This window comes from Pieris napi, chromosome 22, assembly GCF_905475465.1.
Source record: "Pieris napi chromosome 22, ilPieNapi1.2, whole genome shotgun sequence".
Lineage (NCBI taxonomy): Eukaryota > Metazoa > Arthropoda > Insecta > Lepidoptera > Pieridae > Pieris > Pieris napi.
The window spans coordinates 7,209,258-7,222,252 of NC_062255.1; the positions used below are offsets into that span (position 1 = coordinate 7,209,258).

General features: G+C 33.0%; 1 protein-coding gene and 1 long non-coding RNA gene across 3 annotated transcripts in view; one reads left to right on the plus strand and one right to left on the minus strand.

The window, feature by feature from the left end:
- Positions 1–12,995, minus strand: part of LOC125060711 — a 192,124-nt gene that overhangs the window by 164,773 nt on the left and 14,356 nt on the right. The window lies entirely within an intron of this gene.
- Positions 7,810–9,220, plus strand: LOC125060712. The gene is made up of 2 exons (XR_007118907.1): positions 7,810–8,273; positions 8,736–9,220. It is a non-coding gene; the product is annotated as an uncharacterized LOC125060712 (long non-coding RNA).

Sequence of the window (12,995 nt, forward strand, 5' to 3'; positions counted from 1 at the left end):
CTAAACATTTGATTGTATGGTAAACTTAATGAAACATACCTTGCTGAAATATTTTTGAACTGTATTTAAAAAATATAAACCCTGTGGAAGGTTATGAAATTGATGACGTCATAACTTCCGGGTCACCTGCCACCCCGACCGTCGCCGTCCAACCGTGTATAATATGACAATGACGTCAAATGCCTTTTTAAACTTATACCTACCGCTCATCAATCCTTTACGGCCTGTATAAATAAACCTGAATAATAAATATATAAACTTTTTGGCCTCATTTATCTGAGAAGGAAGTTCTGAAATAAACAATAATGAACCAAAATTTGTATCTTTACTAATATTATAGGTGAGCAGTGTTGGCCTAGTGGCTTCAGCGTGCGACTCTCATACCTGAGGTCGTAGGTTCGATCCCCGGGTGTGCACCAATGGACTTTCTTTCTATGTGCGCATTTAACATTTGCTCGAACGGTGAAGGAAAACATCGTTAGGAAACCGACATGTCTTAGACCCAAAAAGTCGACGGCGTGTGTCAGGCACTGGAGGCTTGCCTATTAGATTTAAAAAATTATCATGAAACAGATTCAGACATCTGAGGCCAAGACCTAAAGAGGTCGCCACTGAGTTTTTTAAATATTATAGGTAGTTCGTATATGTGTAAGAAATAAACTGACAAGCTTCTGATTTCATAAATTCTGTCACCTTTCAATCGCAGTGTCCCTAAAAACAAAACACATCTTTATATTAGCTTGTCATCCATGTGAATCAGGGCCAGTACTTATATAAAGTACAGCGGTGTTTGACTAAACATGTATATTTTGCACATGTGAAAAATTATATGGGACTCAAAGTAGTGAGACTAGATACTTTATCAAGCTGTTATTCAATTCAATTCTAATCCCAAACCCAGCCAAACTATGTAGTCCATAGTTCGGCACATAATTGGACGATTACGTAATGAAGTTACATTTGGGTCACGGCATTTAGTCGCATAAAGCAATCGAAATCATTTGTTTATTAGATCGTAATTTTGAAGAGATTTTCTCTTCTTTTTTTTGCAAAGTTTTTCTTGTCGAAACATCTGACGAACGAAGTCATAAAAGGCTAATTACCATAAAGAAGATAACCAAAGAACACTAATTGTTTTTGCGTATAGCAAAGTTCAAACAAAAAATCAGTAAACATTAAATTATATCTTTTACTTTTAGATTTTTGATACAAATATTTACGCTGATATAAAATATTTGTAAATTGTCAAACTTATGTTTACTACGATTGTGATGTTCTATTACTAGTGTTCTTGATATATAGACATAGACATAACATTTATAACTAACAAAACATACAGAAACACACAAAATAATAATAATCAAAGAAGAAAAAAAAGAATGAGAGATTACAATTTTTTTTCTTTTAAAAAACAAGGTGCGTATTTATTTATTTACACTTCCTTACCTTATACAAAAAACATACATATAAATAAGCAAATTACATAAGTTATTAGGCAACGGGCGGCCATATCGCTAACAAGCGATTTCTTCCAGGCTACTCTTAACAATAAAAAAAACACCTAAAGAAGGTAAAGTACCTACAAGAAGTGCATAAATAATTAACAAAAACTCATACTCAAGATAACATATAACTAAAATAAAGTACGTAATGAATTTATTCAAAATATTTATCTCAATAATGCTTTTAAGAGCTGATGCGGTCGTAAATTACTAATTTTTCAAAGCCTCGTGTGTTTGATAGCATCTAACCCACCGAATATAACTCCTATAGTTTTGATATAGGTCAGCCTCGGGCCTGAAACCGATATAGCAATTTATTGATATATCAGCGATACATTTGGGAGCATCTTGTTTGCGATAAGCAATACGATATTATTACGTTTGTGTATGGATTTTTTAAATATTTAGCGCTTTCAAATATGTGTTTGGCTCATAAAAATCTTACAACCAGGCTTGTTATATATTCACCAAAGAAGCCACTAGTTTAGCATTGGTAGAACACGAACAAGCAAGACTCCACAAACCAGCCTTAACCGTGTGTAAGTACGGCCTTCTATAAGAATAGTTGATAACCAAAAATATCAACGTTTAATCATCGACAAAAATATGCATTGGAGTCATATGGAATACGTCTGCGATAAGCTCCGACAGTTTCTAGTACAAATAACAATACTCAAAAAGCGTATTCTGTTTAAAACCAAAGAGAACTTTACAACTCGCTTTGCGAATCAGTCATTAATTACGGTCTAAGTAACTACAGTAGAACTTACCCAACGTATCTAAAAATAAATAATTTGTCTATACATTTTTGAACCTTGACTTATATTCATTGCCATAATAAATTACTTTACGCTTCTAGTGTCGGAAATATAGAAAATGTTAAAAATGTTTACACATAAAGTACATAGATCTTCTAAATTTAAGGTGCATATTTCTTGTGATTACCACTTATTAACGACCTTATAAATTTACAACAAGCAGTGTCATCCACGGTGTAGATACATAAGGTGGAAATGGACTTTGATCAAACATACCCTTAAACAAATCACACTTTTTATACATGAAAACATTTCTATACCAATTAATATATTTATAACACCGTTTTAAATCTAAAATAGTGGGTAAAAATGTATCCTCGGATCGTATTACATTGTCTTTACAGCCTCCACATCTAATTGAATTCACCGTGTTTAGCATAAAAAGATTGTTATTGTCCCGAAGAAGGTTTCTATAAAATAAAGCGTTATTTTTATGCGTTAATATACGACATAATACAGAAATAATGCGTTTGCCTGCCTTGTCTAACCGTAAAGGGAGTTCTAGTAAAAGTATTTTTGGTTTATTTCTTAACTAAAAATACATTATGAATTTTTAAACTGCGGTGATAAGGTGCAAAGGATGTAGAAAATAATTGACCTTAAGGTGAGACTATGAACTTATCCCTTGAACATAGGTGTATTTATAAAATCTCTAGATCAAATTAAATGACAATAAAATAGATAAGTCTAGGCAACAGTCTAAGTAAGGTTAGTATTTAAGAACTAGAAAGGTAAGAATTAAATATGTATTCAGTTTAAAGAATGTAAAAAAAATCTTCATAAAATTATTTGTGAATACGATACAATAAATCTTTTTTATTTTCGAAAATGATGAATTAAAAAAACGAGCCATACCTACATGTGAGACAATAGTTTTATTGGTATACTGTACCAAATGTTGGGTATTAATTCAAGAAATATATTATTCAGGGCATTTTTCCAAGAAAAATGAATGCATACTCAGTCTATGTCATTAACTTAATATGTTATAAAATAAATTGATTTATTTAATATCGCGCTAACAATGGCCGCTAAAGAATAAAACTAACGTTTAACTTCGATAAATGGTGCGTGGCGTGTGTTATATTATTATTTAAAAAAAACACTGACGCTACAACCTTTTTAGGTCTGGGATTTTTGTATCTATTTCATGATTATATATGAATCTAACGGGGAAGTAGGTGATCAGCCTTCTGTGCCTGACAAAAGCCGTCGTCTTTATGGACTTTATGGGTCTAAGGCAAGCCGGTTTCCTCACGATGTTTTTTTACACCGTTCGAGCGAATGCGCACATAGAAAGAAAGTAATGGTGCATAGCCGGGAATCGATCCTACGACATCAGGGATGTAGGTCGCACGCTGAAGCCACTAGGCCAATAATGCTCGAAAATATTTTGATTGCACATTGCCCAAAGCTAGCAGATTGCCATTTCTAAACTAGAATGCGGTCAAAAAAAACATCCGTGTGGATAGAGCCCTCGCATTTAGTGGTAATACAAAATCTTCCTTAAATTCATGCACTTCACTTGTCAGTGACCAAGCAAAGATCCCCAAAACCCAACCTTAAGCTTACCTTATCCAACGAAATTAGCCCCATCGACCCTTTGTAGAATAATCAAATTACACGCTCGCGTCATCACGATATTGTTGGCGACGAATTAGCCCGAGAATAATGTTTACAAAGTTACCCGAGTCCCTAATTAGTGCCGTGAAATCGTGTTAAAATTGGCGTATTAAGTTTTATCTAACATTAATTGTATTAATTCGAGGCTATTTCTCTCAACAAATTGACATAGAAACTCTGATATTGATTTTTTTTATTATGAGGCTTTTTAGCAAAATTAACGTCATTCTAAACTTTTATTGCAAATAACTGTGATATCATTAAGTATTGAGAGTTGTTACTTGTTAAGAGTATACAACTTACCTAAAAAGACAAGCGACTTTCTGTAACTTTTTAACTTTTAGGTACAAAGAGTCACTGGGTGGTCACAAAACGTTTTACTATTGGGTACAGAAAAACGTTACGGCGCGTTACAGGGGGGGGGGGGGGTGTCAATAATCTCCAAAAATTGCGTGACGTAATACTTGAACGCTCCCTAATGCCTGTAGACGAATTAATTATATTCATAGATTATATAAAAATACAAGGTTAGTGTTATAAAATTGTAATAAAGTGGGATAATTTTTCATTCAAACCAGCTGTCTGCTTAGAAGTTGAAAGAAACCAATTTACATCTCCAAGGAGAAGATGTTCGCTATAAATCGTATTTCATGTAATAGAGCATAAGAAGTTATATTCTTAACCTATTAAGAGAAATAAGGGATGGTTGTTGTTGGTTGTGAACGTAGTTTTATTTGTGTATTTTTAATGTGGTTTAGTCAAAAAAGAGTGTGTGTACTTATGTACACCCGTTAGAAGTTATACTTCTTTGGCGTATGGAAAAATAAAAAAAAAATAAAAAAAAATATTTTTTAGATAATGTAATTTTTTTTAAATAACGATGTAAATAAATTATACATACCGACAATTAACCTCAAATCTGTAAATGCATATTTTTGGACTAAATTTTTCACAGCTAACCGAACCTATAACTTTCAGTTTATATGCCATGTTAACCTGTACGCTAAGTAACTATTAATTGATTAATTACCAGAAAATATCAAGGTTGTAAACAGAGTTGTATGATTAGTAAAGTCCCAAGTTTCCTCTCAAGCCTCAAACTTCCATAAAACAAAGGGAAGTATTTCGGGAAATTATTGTTTCCGCAATTAATTAACTTCAACAGTATGTAAATAAAGCCATTTTCCTGAATACAGTGTCGTGTATTACCAGAATGTAGAACGTTACGCTTGAGTAATTTAAGATTTAACAATTCTCCTTTTATGTATGTTTCCGAATACAATTTATTCATTACAGATCACAAACAGCGTAACAGAATTACCGAAATTCTGCTGTTCCAAAGTGTTGATACTAAGGGAGTTAAACTTAGAAGACTTGCTCAAAACCAATTTTAATTCATTGTTGTTGTTGCTTTGTATTGTTTTTTATTGTATTACTGTTAATAGTCGGTGCAAACAAATTAATTACATAAAAATGTTTTTTTTAATTTTGTTTAAAAAGTTGTATCATAAATAAAGATCACATCTTTATAGATATAATTCTTCTGTGAGTGTGTATGTCACTGAACTTCTCTCAAACGACTAGATCGATTTTGATGAAATTTGTGTTCAAGGGGATCTGGGAATGGTTTAGATTCACAAATCAGCCCGCCAGATGGCGCTGCAGTCGGTACTTTCATACTTTGCTTTACTAATCGCTTGAAATATCATGCAGGACAACGTCTGTCGGGTCCACTAGTATTCTATAAATATAAACGACAAATTTTAATGGGGGTTTAATAAAACACTTTTGAAAAAATATCTCGCTATTGCGTAGTCGATACCCTTTTGAATCGGCAAATATGATGTACAGAAGCGGGATACAGTGCGATGCAGTGAACCTTGATAATTGACTTGAAATTTTCACGCGAATCGAACTCTATTGTTTTGTGTAGAACGGTAATAAGGGCGCACGTAGGACACAGACACCGCAATTATACGTAATATACCCACTTATAAACAAACTATCGTCCTAATTATGTCATAATCAATATATATCATCCTGTGGCAGTAAAAAAGATTGATATGAATATGTTCTATACGAGTTTAGGTAGCGAAGCAGTACGAAGATCGCGCATTTTTGCGTTTAATGTATTTATTTAAAAAAGAAATTGACTTGAAATTGTGATTTTTTTATAATAGAATAAAATTACCATATTCCGGCGTCATATATATATATATATACACATAAAGTTTAGTCATCCACAGCACAGAATTACCACCAGCGTCAGTAAAATAATTGAATTGTTTAATTATTAAAGTTTTTTTTATTTGTTATTTTGTTCGAAGGCCCGTAATTCAATAGAGCAGACATATTATACTCTGAGTGTAAAAAAACGTATATCTAAATCGTAAATCCGTACCAGCGAAAAGGTAGGAGCTTGTAGTTTATTGTTTATCAGAATGCCAAATCATAAAATGACTGCTTCACGACTGATTTCAGAGCGACCGCCGATGCGAAAACCGCTGTGCGAGTTCGAAAAGTGAGTAACAGAATTGCAGGGCTGTTATATTTGAGTCAATTTACATAACACCATAATGATTATATACACCTTCCTCGGGAATCATAGAGAAGTCTGTACAAAAATCTGACCGTAGTAATTTAATAAACCAACACAGGTACTTCTTTTAATAATATTTAAAGATTCTTATGAATCTCTGTTCCTTAAATGCTTAATAATAAGTTCTCGGGTGAGTAAAAACTAAAAATACTATAACAAATGAAATACTTTTTGTAAAGTCCGCTGTCACAAATGCGGCAAAACCACGAAATATGCATTATGTAAATTAAAACTCGGCAAAGCTTTTAACTCTTTAGACCAGCACTTGCATAGAGCTTTATAGCTGTGTCAAAAAACAGATATCGCACCCGAATTGATTAAAGCTCATTGTTTTATTGCTGTGTTCGGCAGTATGAAAATATGTGTTAAGAATGTTTGTTTTTTATTAACATACGACCTTGTATGTATATTATTAGAATATTAGGTAATATTTTTATTTTATTTATTGAGAAAGATTTACAGCTTATTACTAACTTCCTTACTAAATACAATGTTCTTTTACGCCATTAAATAAATCTTTACAAATAGTTAAGTACTAATAATATTACCTGGATTGGTAACAATAAAATGATTTTATTCAACTATATAAATATATATCAAAGAAAGTAATAAACAAAGTAAAAATTGACACACTTGAGGCGAATAGGACAATATCACAAGTTAGACTTTTAAACTTACTCGCAGCCCTAACTATAGAGCTGTTCCTTCTGTAATTGTTGTGTAGTGTGTACAATAGGTTCATATTTTTTAGCGTCCTATTATACACACGGTGTCACACCTTACTTAGTAGCTCAGGACAGTCAACTTTACCTGTAGCTAAATTGATTAAATACGTAACATCTGCAATCTCACGTCTAACTGAGAGAGGATTTATATAACTATGATTGTTGGATTCTTAAGTCACTAAAGCCGCTTTTAGAGTTCGTAAAGTGTTGACAATAATAACATAGCGATATAAAAATATTTGTTAATTATGTTTCGGCTTCGATTATTACACAAGACAACTCTGAATAAATTTGTATACTAATCATTGGTGATACGACTGCGTTCTCAATAGTAACTAAACCAACTATTACTATACTTTTTATATGAAGCTGTTATGTGTTTATTTACTAGTTATCGGAGAAGTCAGATAAAGTATTGATATCTTACAATAACTTGTTTGATAACTTTACCACAACTTTTAATGAGAGTTTAAGAAATATTGCATTTATTTTTTGTTCTTCTTAGTAGCGTGGTACTTGTTAGCAAGGAACATGTCGACGCCTCCTACGCATAAAGTCGGAACACGTTTTTTGAGTAAAATTGTTTTTTTGTGCCATTAGAACACTATTAAACAGCAATACACAATCCTGAAACCCAAATTTTAATATTTTCTATAAATAATGAGTTTTTGAATTGATAATAGTCGTAACATTTGAACGCTCCCGCGCAAATCGTCGCGCTTATAGTTCCGACGATGCGCTCCGATCTATTGGACCTCAGCCGGCCAAACAGAGCGCAGTACCGACGTCGTATGACACGAACTAGCATGCACAAAGTCTCTCCAATTTAAATGTTGAAAATAATATTGATGTTGTGTTGTTTTTGATTACTTTTGTTTGTTAGGACGTGTGCAATTATAAATTAGTGAAATGAGCAACCTACGTTCGTCTAAGATTTTGAAATTAGTGTTAGATAAACCCAATCCAAACAGCGAAGTAATGACGGCCGACGAAAATTTTGGAAATGGTAAGTTTTACTTTATTTTCTTACATTATTATATAATTCACTTGTTTATATGTGAGATACCATCATACGAATAAATTATATTAATAAGTGTTAGTGTTTAATAGACCTCGACAAAAAAAATGTAGTCCCGGTGCATAACGTCGGAAGGTCTATGTTACGACTATATACGTCGGATTCAGTCGCTAGCAGTGGTCAGTTAAGACTTTATACTACGCAAAAAATTTATTCTAGGAGTCGTAACTTACACTTACGACCATACGCGTGGTTGTAGTATACAGATAAATAAACGTATAAAGACGGATCACAGACATAAGACTTTATGCTTTGTTATATAATGAAGATACGATTATCTGCTATTCAATTGTAGCTAAAATATCACTAAAATTGAACTTTTAATTCTATTTATAACGGCTTATGTATTTTTCTCTAGGTTTTTAACTAATTGGACTTCAATATTTTCAGAATAACCGGTGCCACTTGAAGCTGAAGACCAGTGGAATCTGTACAAGACGATGTTTGGGCACTCTTTTAATAAAAGAGCAGTGATATTGAAAACAGTTTTGTAACAAGTATTCACGAGGTAACGTCTAATACGGAAGCAAAGTCACTGTCGTCTGCTATGCCAAATGAAAAAACTATAAGATGTATGGATTCAGAGCTATGTGCTGAAGAGTTTTCTGCTGATATAATAGAACCTTCTTTAACACCAATGCCCTCCCCGAATAACGATTTTTTCGAGTACAGCGTGGCCACTTCAACTCCGTTATTTAGAAACTCATCTATTCGTGATGATAATAATTATGGTTCAACTAGTAGTGTTAGTAGAGGCAATACACCACAGCTTAGTAACGCTTCGAGTCAGGATTCTTCTGTATGTTCGTCAAATGAAAGTACACCGTCAGGCAGAGTTGGAAGAAAGCGTCACCGTCGCCGTGATGAGGGGAAAGACGTAAAAAGAAAATGTTTAAAAAATTTAGGGAAAGCCTATTTAAGAAGAAATGGAGTTCAAAGAGATGGAAAGATTTTGAAACAACCATGTCCAACTACTTGCTTTTACAAAATTTAATGCACAAGAACGGGAGCGTATATTTTGTTATTTTTGGCAAATTGGAGATCACTGTCGGCAATGGGATTACATCGTCAATCATACCGAAGTAGGCGACACTAAGTATCCTTCTACTTCTAGACGTAAGAAATCCATTAGGTATTGCTTGCCTCTTATTGAACCAAACTCTGACATACCTATTAGAGTGTTTGTCTGCAAAACGATGTTCCTAAACACACTTTCTGTAGGGGAGAGAACTGTTCAAACAGCATTGGCAAAATGGAGTTCAGGTGGTGGATCTGTTTCTCCTGATCGGCGTGGTGGTACCAGAACTGTTATTATTGACGACGAAATGAAACAGAGTGTTTTAAGGCATGTCAAAACGTTCCAGCCTATTGAATCTCATTATGTGCGTAAGGACACTACTAAAATTTACTTAGAGAGTGACCTAACATTTACAAAAAAGTTTTCATTATACAATGAGTAGTGTACGATTGAAAATATAACTAAAAAAGCAATGACAGCAAGACAGTATCGAGATATCATAAATCAAAATTTGAATATATCATTTCACAAACCAAAAAAAGACATCTGCAATGAGTGCCATATATACAATACAAACTTAAATACAATGACAGAAGAAGAAAAACAAAAACAAGAACTTCACATGCGAAACAAGACTAAAGCTAGAGAAGTGAAGGCAAATGATAAAAAGAAAGCTTTGGAAAGCAATGGAAAAATAGTTACGGCGTGTTTTGATTTCCAAAAAATTGTAAACTGTCCCCATGGCAATGTCGGTTTATTTTATTATAAAAGAAAATTGTCAATTTATAATTTTACTGTATTTGATCTAGCTAGTCAAGAAGGTCCGAGATTAATGGCAAACATGGGGCGTGTGAAGTAGCAAGTTGCTTGTCTAAATTTATTGAAACTAAAGTTAGTCAAGGTGCCAAAGATTTCAGGTTTTGGTCCGATAACTGTGCCGGCCAAAATAGAAACCGTATTGTGTTTGCATGTTATACCTATCTAGCAAAAAAGTATTGTATAACGATAGTTCAAAGGTTTTTAGAGCGCGGGCACACACAAAATGAAGCCGACCAGTTCATGCTTTGATTGAGAGAAATGCAAAAAATAAACTTATATATACTCCAGCACAGTGGTTTTCACGGAAAATAACATTATGAGTTTAATAACCAAAAAAAATTATTCATCAAGAAGGAAAAATAATAATTTATTACATACAGAAATTTTAGGTCCATGTTACTCTGATCATTTACCTATTACATTAGCAAAGTTTAATGATTTATTAAGTCTTTGTCAATGACGTATAATACCTCAAGAGTACCATAGTTTTTATCAACAGTTGTCACACAGCGGCAATGTTGCAGAACAGAACAGTAGTGATTCCTCTGAATAACCGTCAATTACATCACTGCTATTCTATCATAAATCTAAAGTTCTATTATGTATAAGATGATTCAATATCTAATTTAAAGTAATTTTCATTTTATTTTGAAGATTTAAACATTTTTTGTTTCCTTTAACTTGATTTATCAGTCTTATTTTTAATTTTTATTTGTAGTCATTTTTTATTTCATTAATCTATCTGTGCTCCAAAGACTCACTGGCCAGTTTTAATTTTATTAGTGAAGCTATTTTTTTTTTATTAAACGTTTATTATTCTGTTCATGGTAATGAGAGAAGACTGCATTATGTTCCTATACTTATAGATATTTTAATAAAGCTAGTTTTAGCCTACACTTTTTGTTGTTTTTATTCATGAAGTACCACCACCACATACGACCACCTTTTCGAGATACCTATATGGCAGTTTACACGTAGCATAATGTCGTAATTCAAACATACGACTTTATTCGCGTTGTTTATAACAACCTGATTAAAAGCATAAAGTCGTAACAATAAGATACGATGTTTCTCTAGTGAGTATAAGGTCGTATGTAACTAAAATTAGTAATTTTGCATAAATATAATTTTTTATAGCATCCAGCTTTGAGAGCAATGTTTTGTAACTAATAATTAATCGCATAGTGCAAAAATATCGGTTAAAAATGTTTAACAAATTAAGTTTATCATTAACGTACACAAAAATTGCTCTCCTGAAAAAATGCTTTTTTTGCCTTACGACTTTATGCGTAGGAGGCGTCGATGTATTGTTTGATATAATAAATGAATACTTAGTTGGTGATCTTAAATAAAACTTTTTAAGTCTGGGCCTCAGATTTCTGTATTTGCGTTGTGATTTTTATTTTTAATAGGCAACTAGATAACACGCCGTTGACGGTATGGGTCTAAGACATATCCGTCTCCTTACAATGTATTCTTTCGCTGTAAGTGTTAATTAGATAAGTGTTACACAACAAATGAGTACATTGACAAAGTCCATCGATACATAAGGTCGAACCTACGCTGTCAGGGATGAGAGTCTGAACTAGGCCAACTCTCAAACCCTTCATACACTTCAATTCGCACCACCACTTTGTGGAACCAGCTGCCCACAGAAGTATTTCCGAACCAATTCGACTTAGGGTCAAGAAAAGAGCGTACACATTCTTAAAAGGCTGACAACGCACTCGCGAGCGCTCTGGCATTGAGAGTGTCCATGGGCGGTGGTATCACTTAACATCAGGAGAGCCTCCTGACAGTTTGCCCCCTGTTCTATAAAAAAAAACAATTATTAAATAATGAATGTTATCAAGAAGTTTTTGATTAGAAAAAGCATATAACGTTATATGAAACGTTCGGAAGAAGTTATATTGCATGGTAATCATTGTCTCAATCTTTTCTAGTACTAGGCTGTCTATGTTTCAAGAGATAAGACTAACGTTGTCTATGGATTATATTATAAGGGTTAATTATACTATATATTTACTATGACATACAAAGCCTTACAAAATTGTACGGGATAAGAATTTTTGTAAGAAATAAGGCTTAAATTAAATAATACTTAAACACAAACTGGCATATTGTATTGTAACGCAAAGCGTGAGTTATGTAACCTAACATTAGTTAGGTTACATATATAATATATATTAAATTTTAGATAATAATTAGAAACGCAGTCCAAATGCCAGCAATCATCGCAAACTTGAAGCCAAAATGAGCCCTTTAGTTTTTCTCTCACTGTTAAATTGTAATATATCATTCTCGTTTTAGATAATGGCCAATAGATCGACTCCACTTATATTCTTTGTAACATAAGTGTCACTTAGATTTAAGAATCCTTAAATAAGTCAACTTAGTTTTTTTGTTAGTCGCTACTCCTAATTTTATGTTAGTTAGCTTATGGTTTAAATGATTAAAGCCAGTTGTCACCCAGCTCCTAACAAAGTGTTTCATTTATTTAAACATCCCTCTATCCACCGCCACCGGACTTAACTCGTGTCAAACAATTCTCTGTTTAAGTTAAGAGCATGAATATTGGATTAAAAAGTTATGTGTATTCTTATTACGTAAAAATCTCTTCCTTGCTCAAATCATCTTTCAGTTAAATAAAGCGTGGACACACTACACCACTTCTCTAAATGGACCAAACAGCTCGCTGCTAATGGTATTGAGGCGTTGACACAATCGCCCATAAACAACAAGATTGCTTTTTCTTATCCACTACTTATATGAACATTATATACTAGTATGTTAACATTTTTATCGGCTAGATT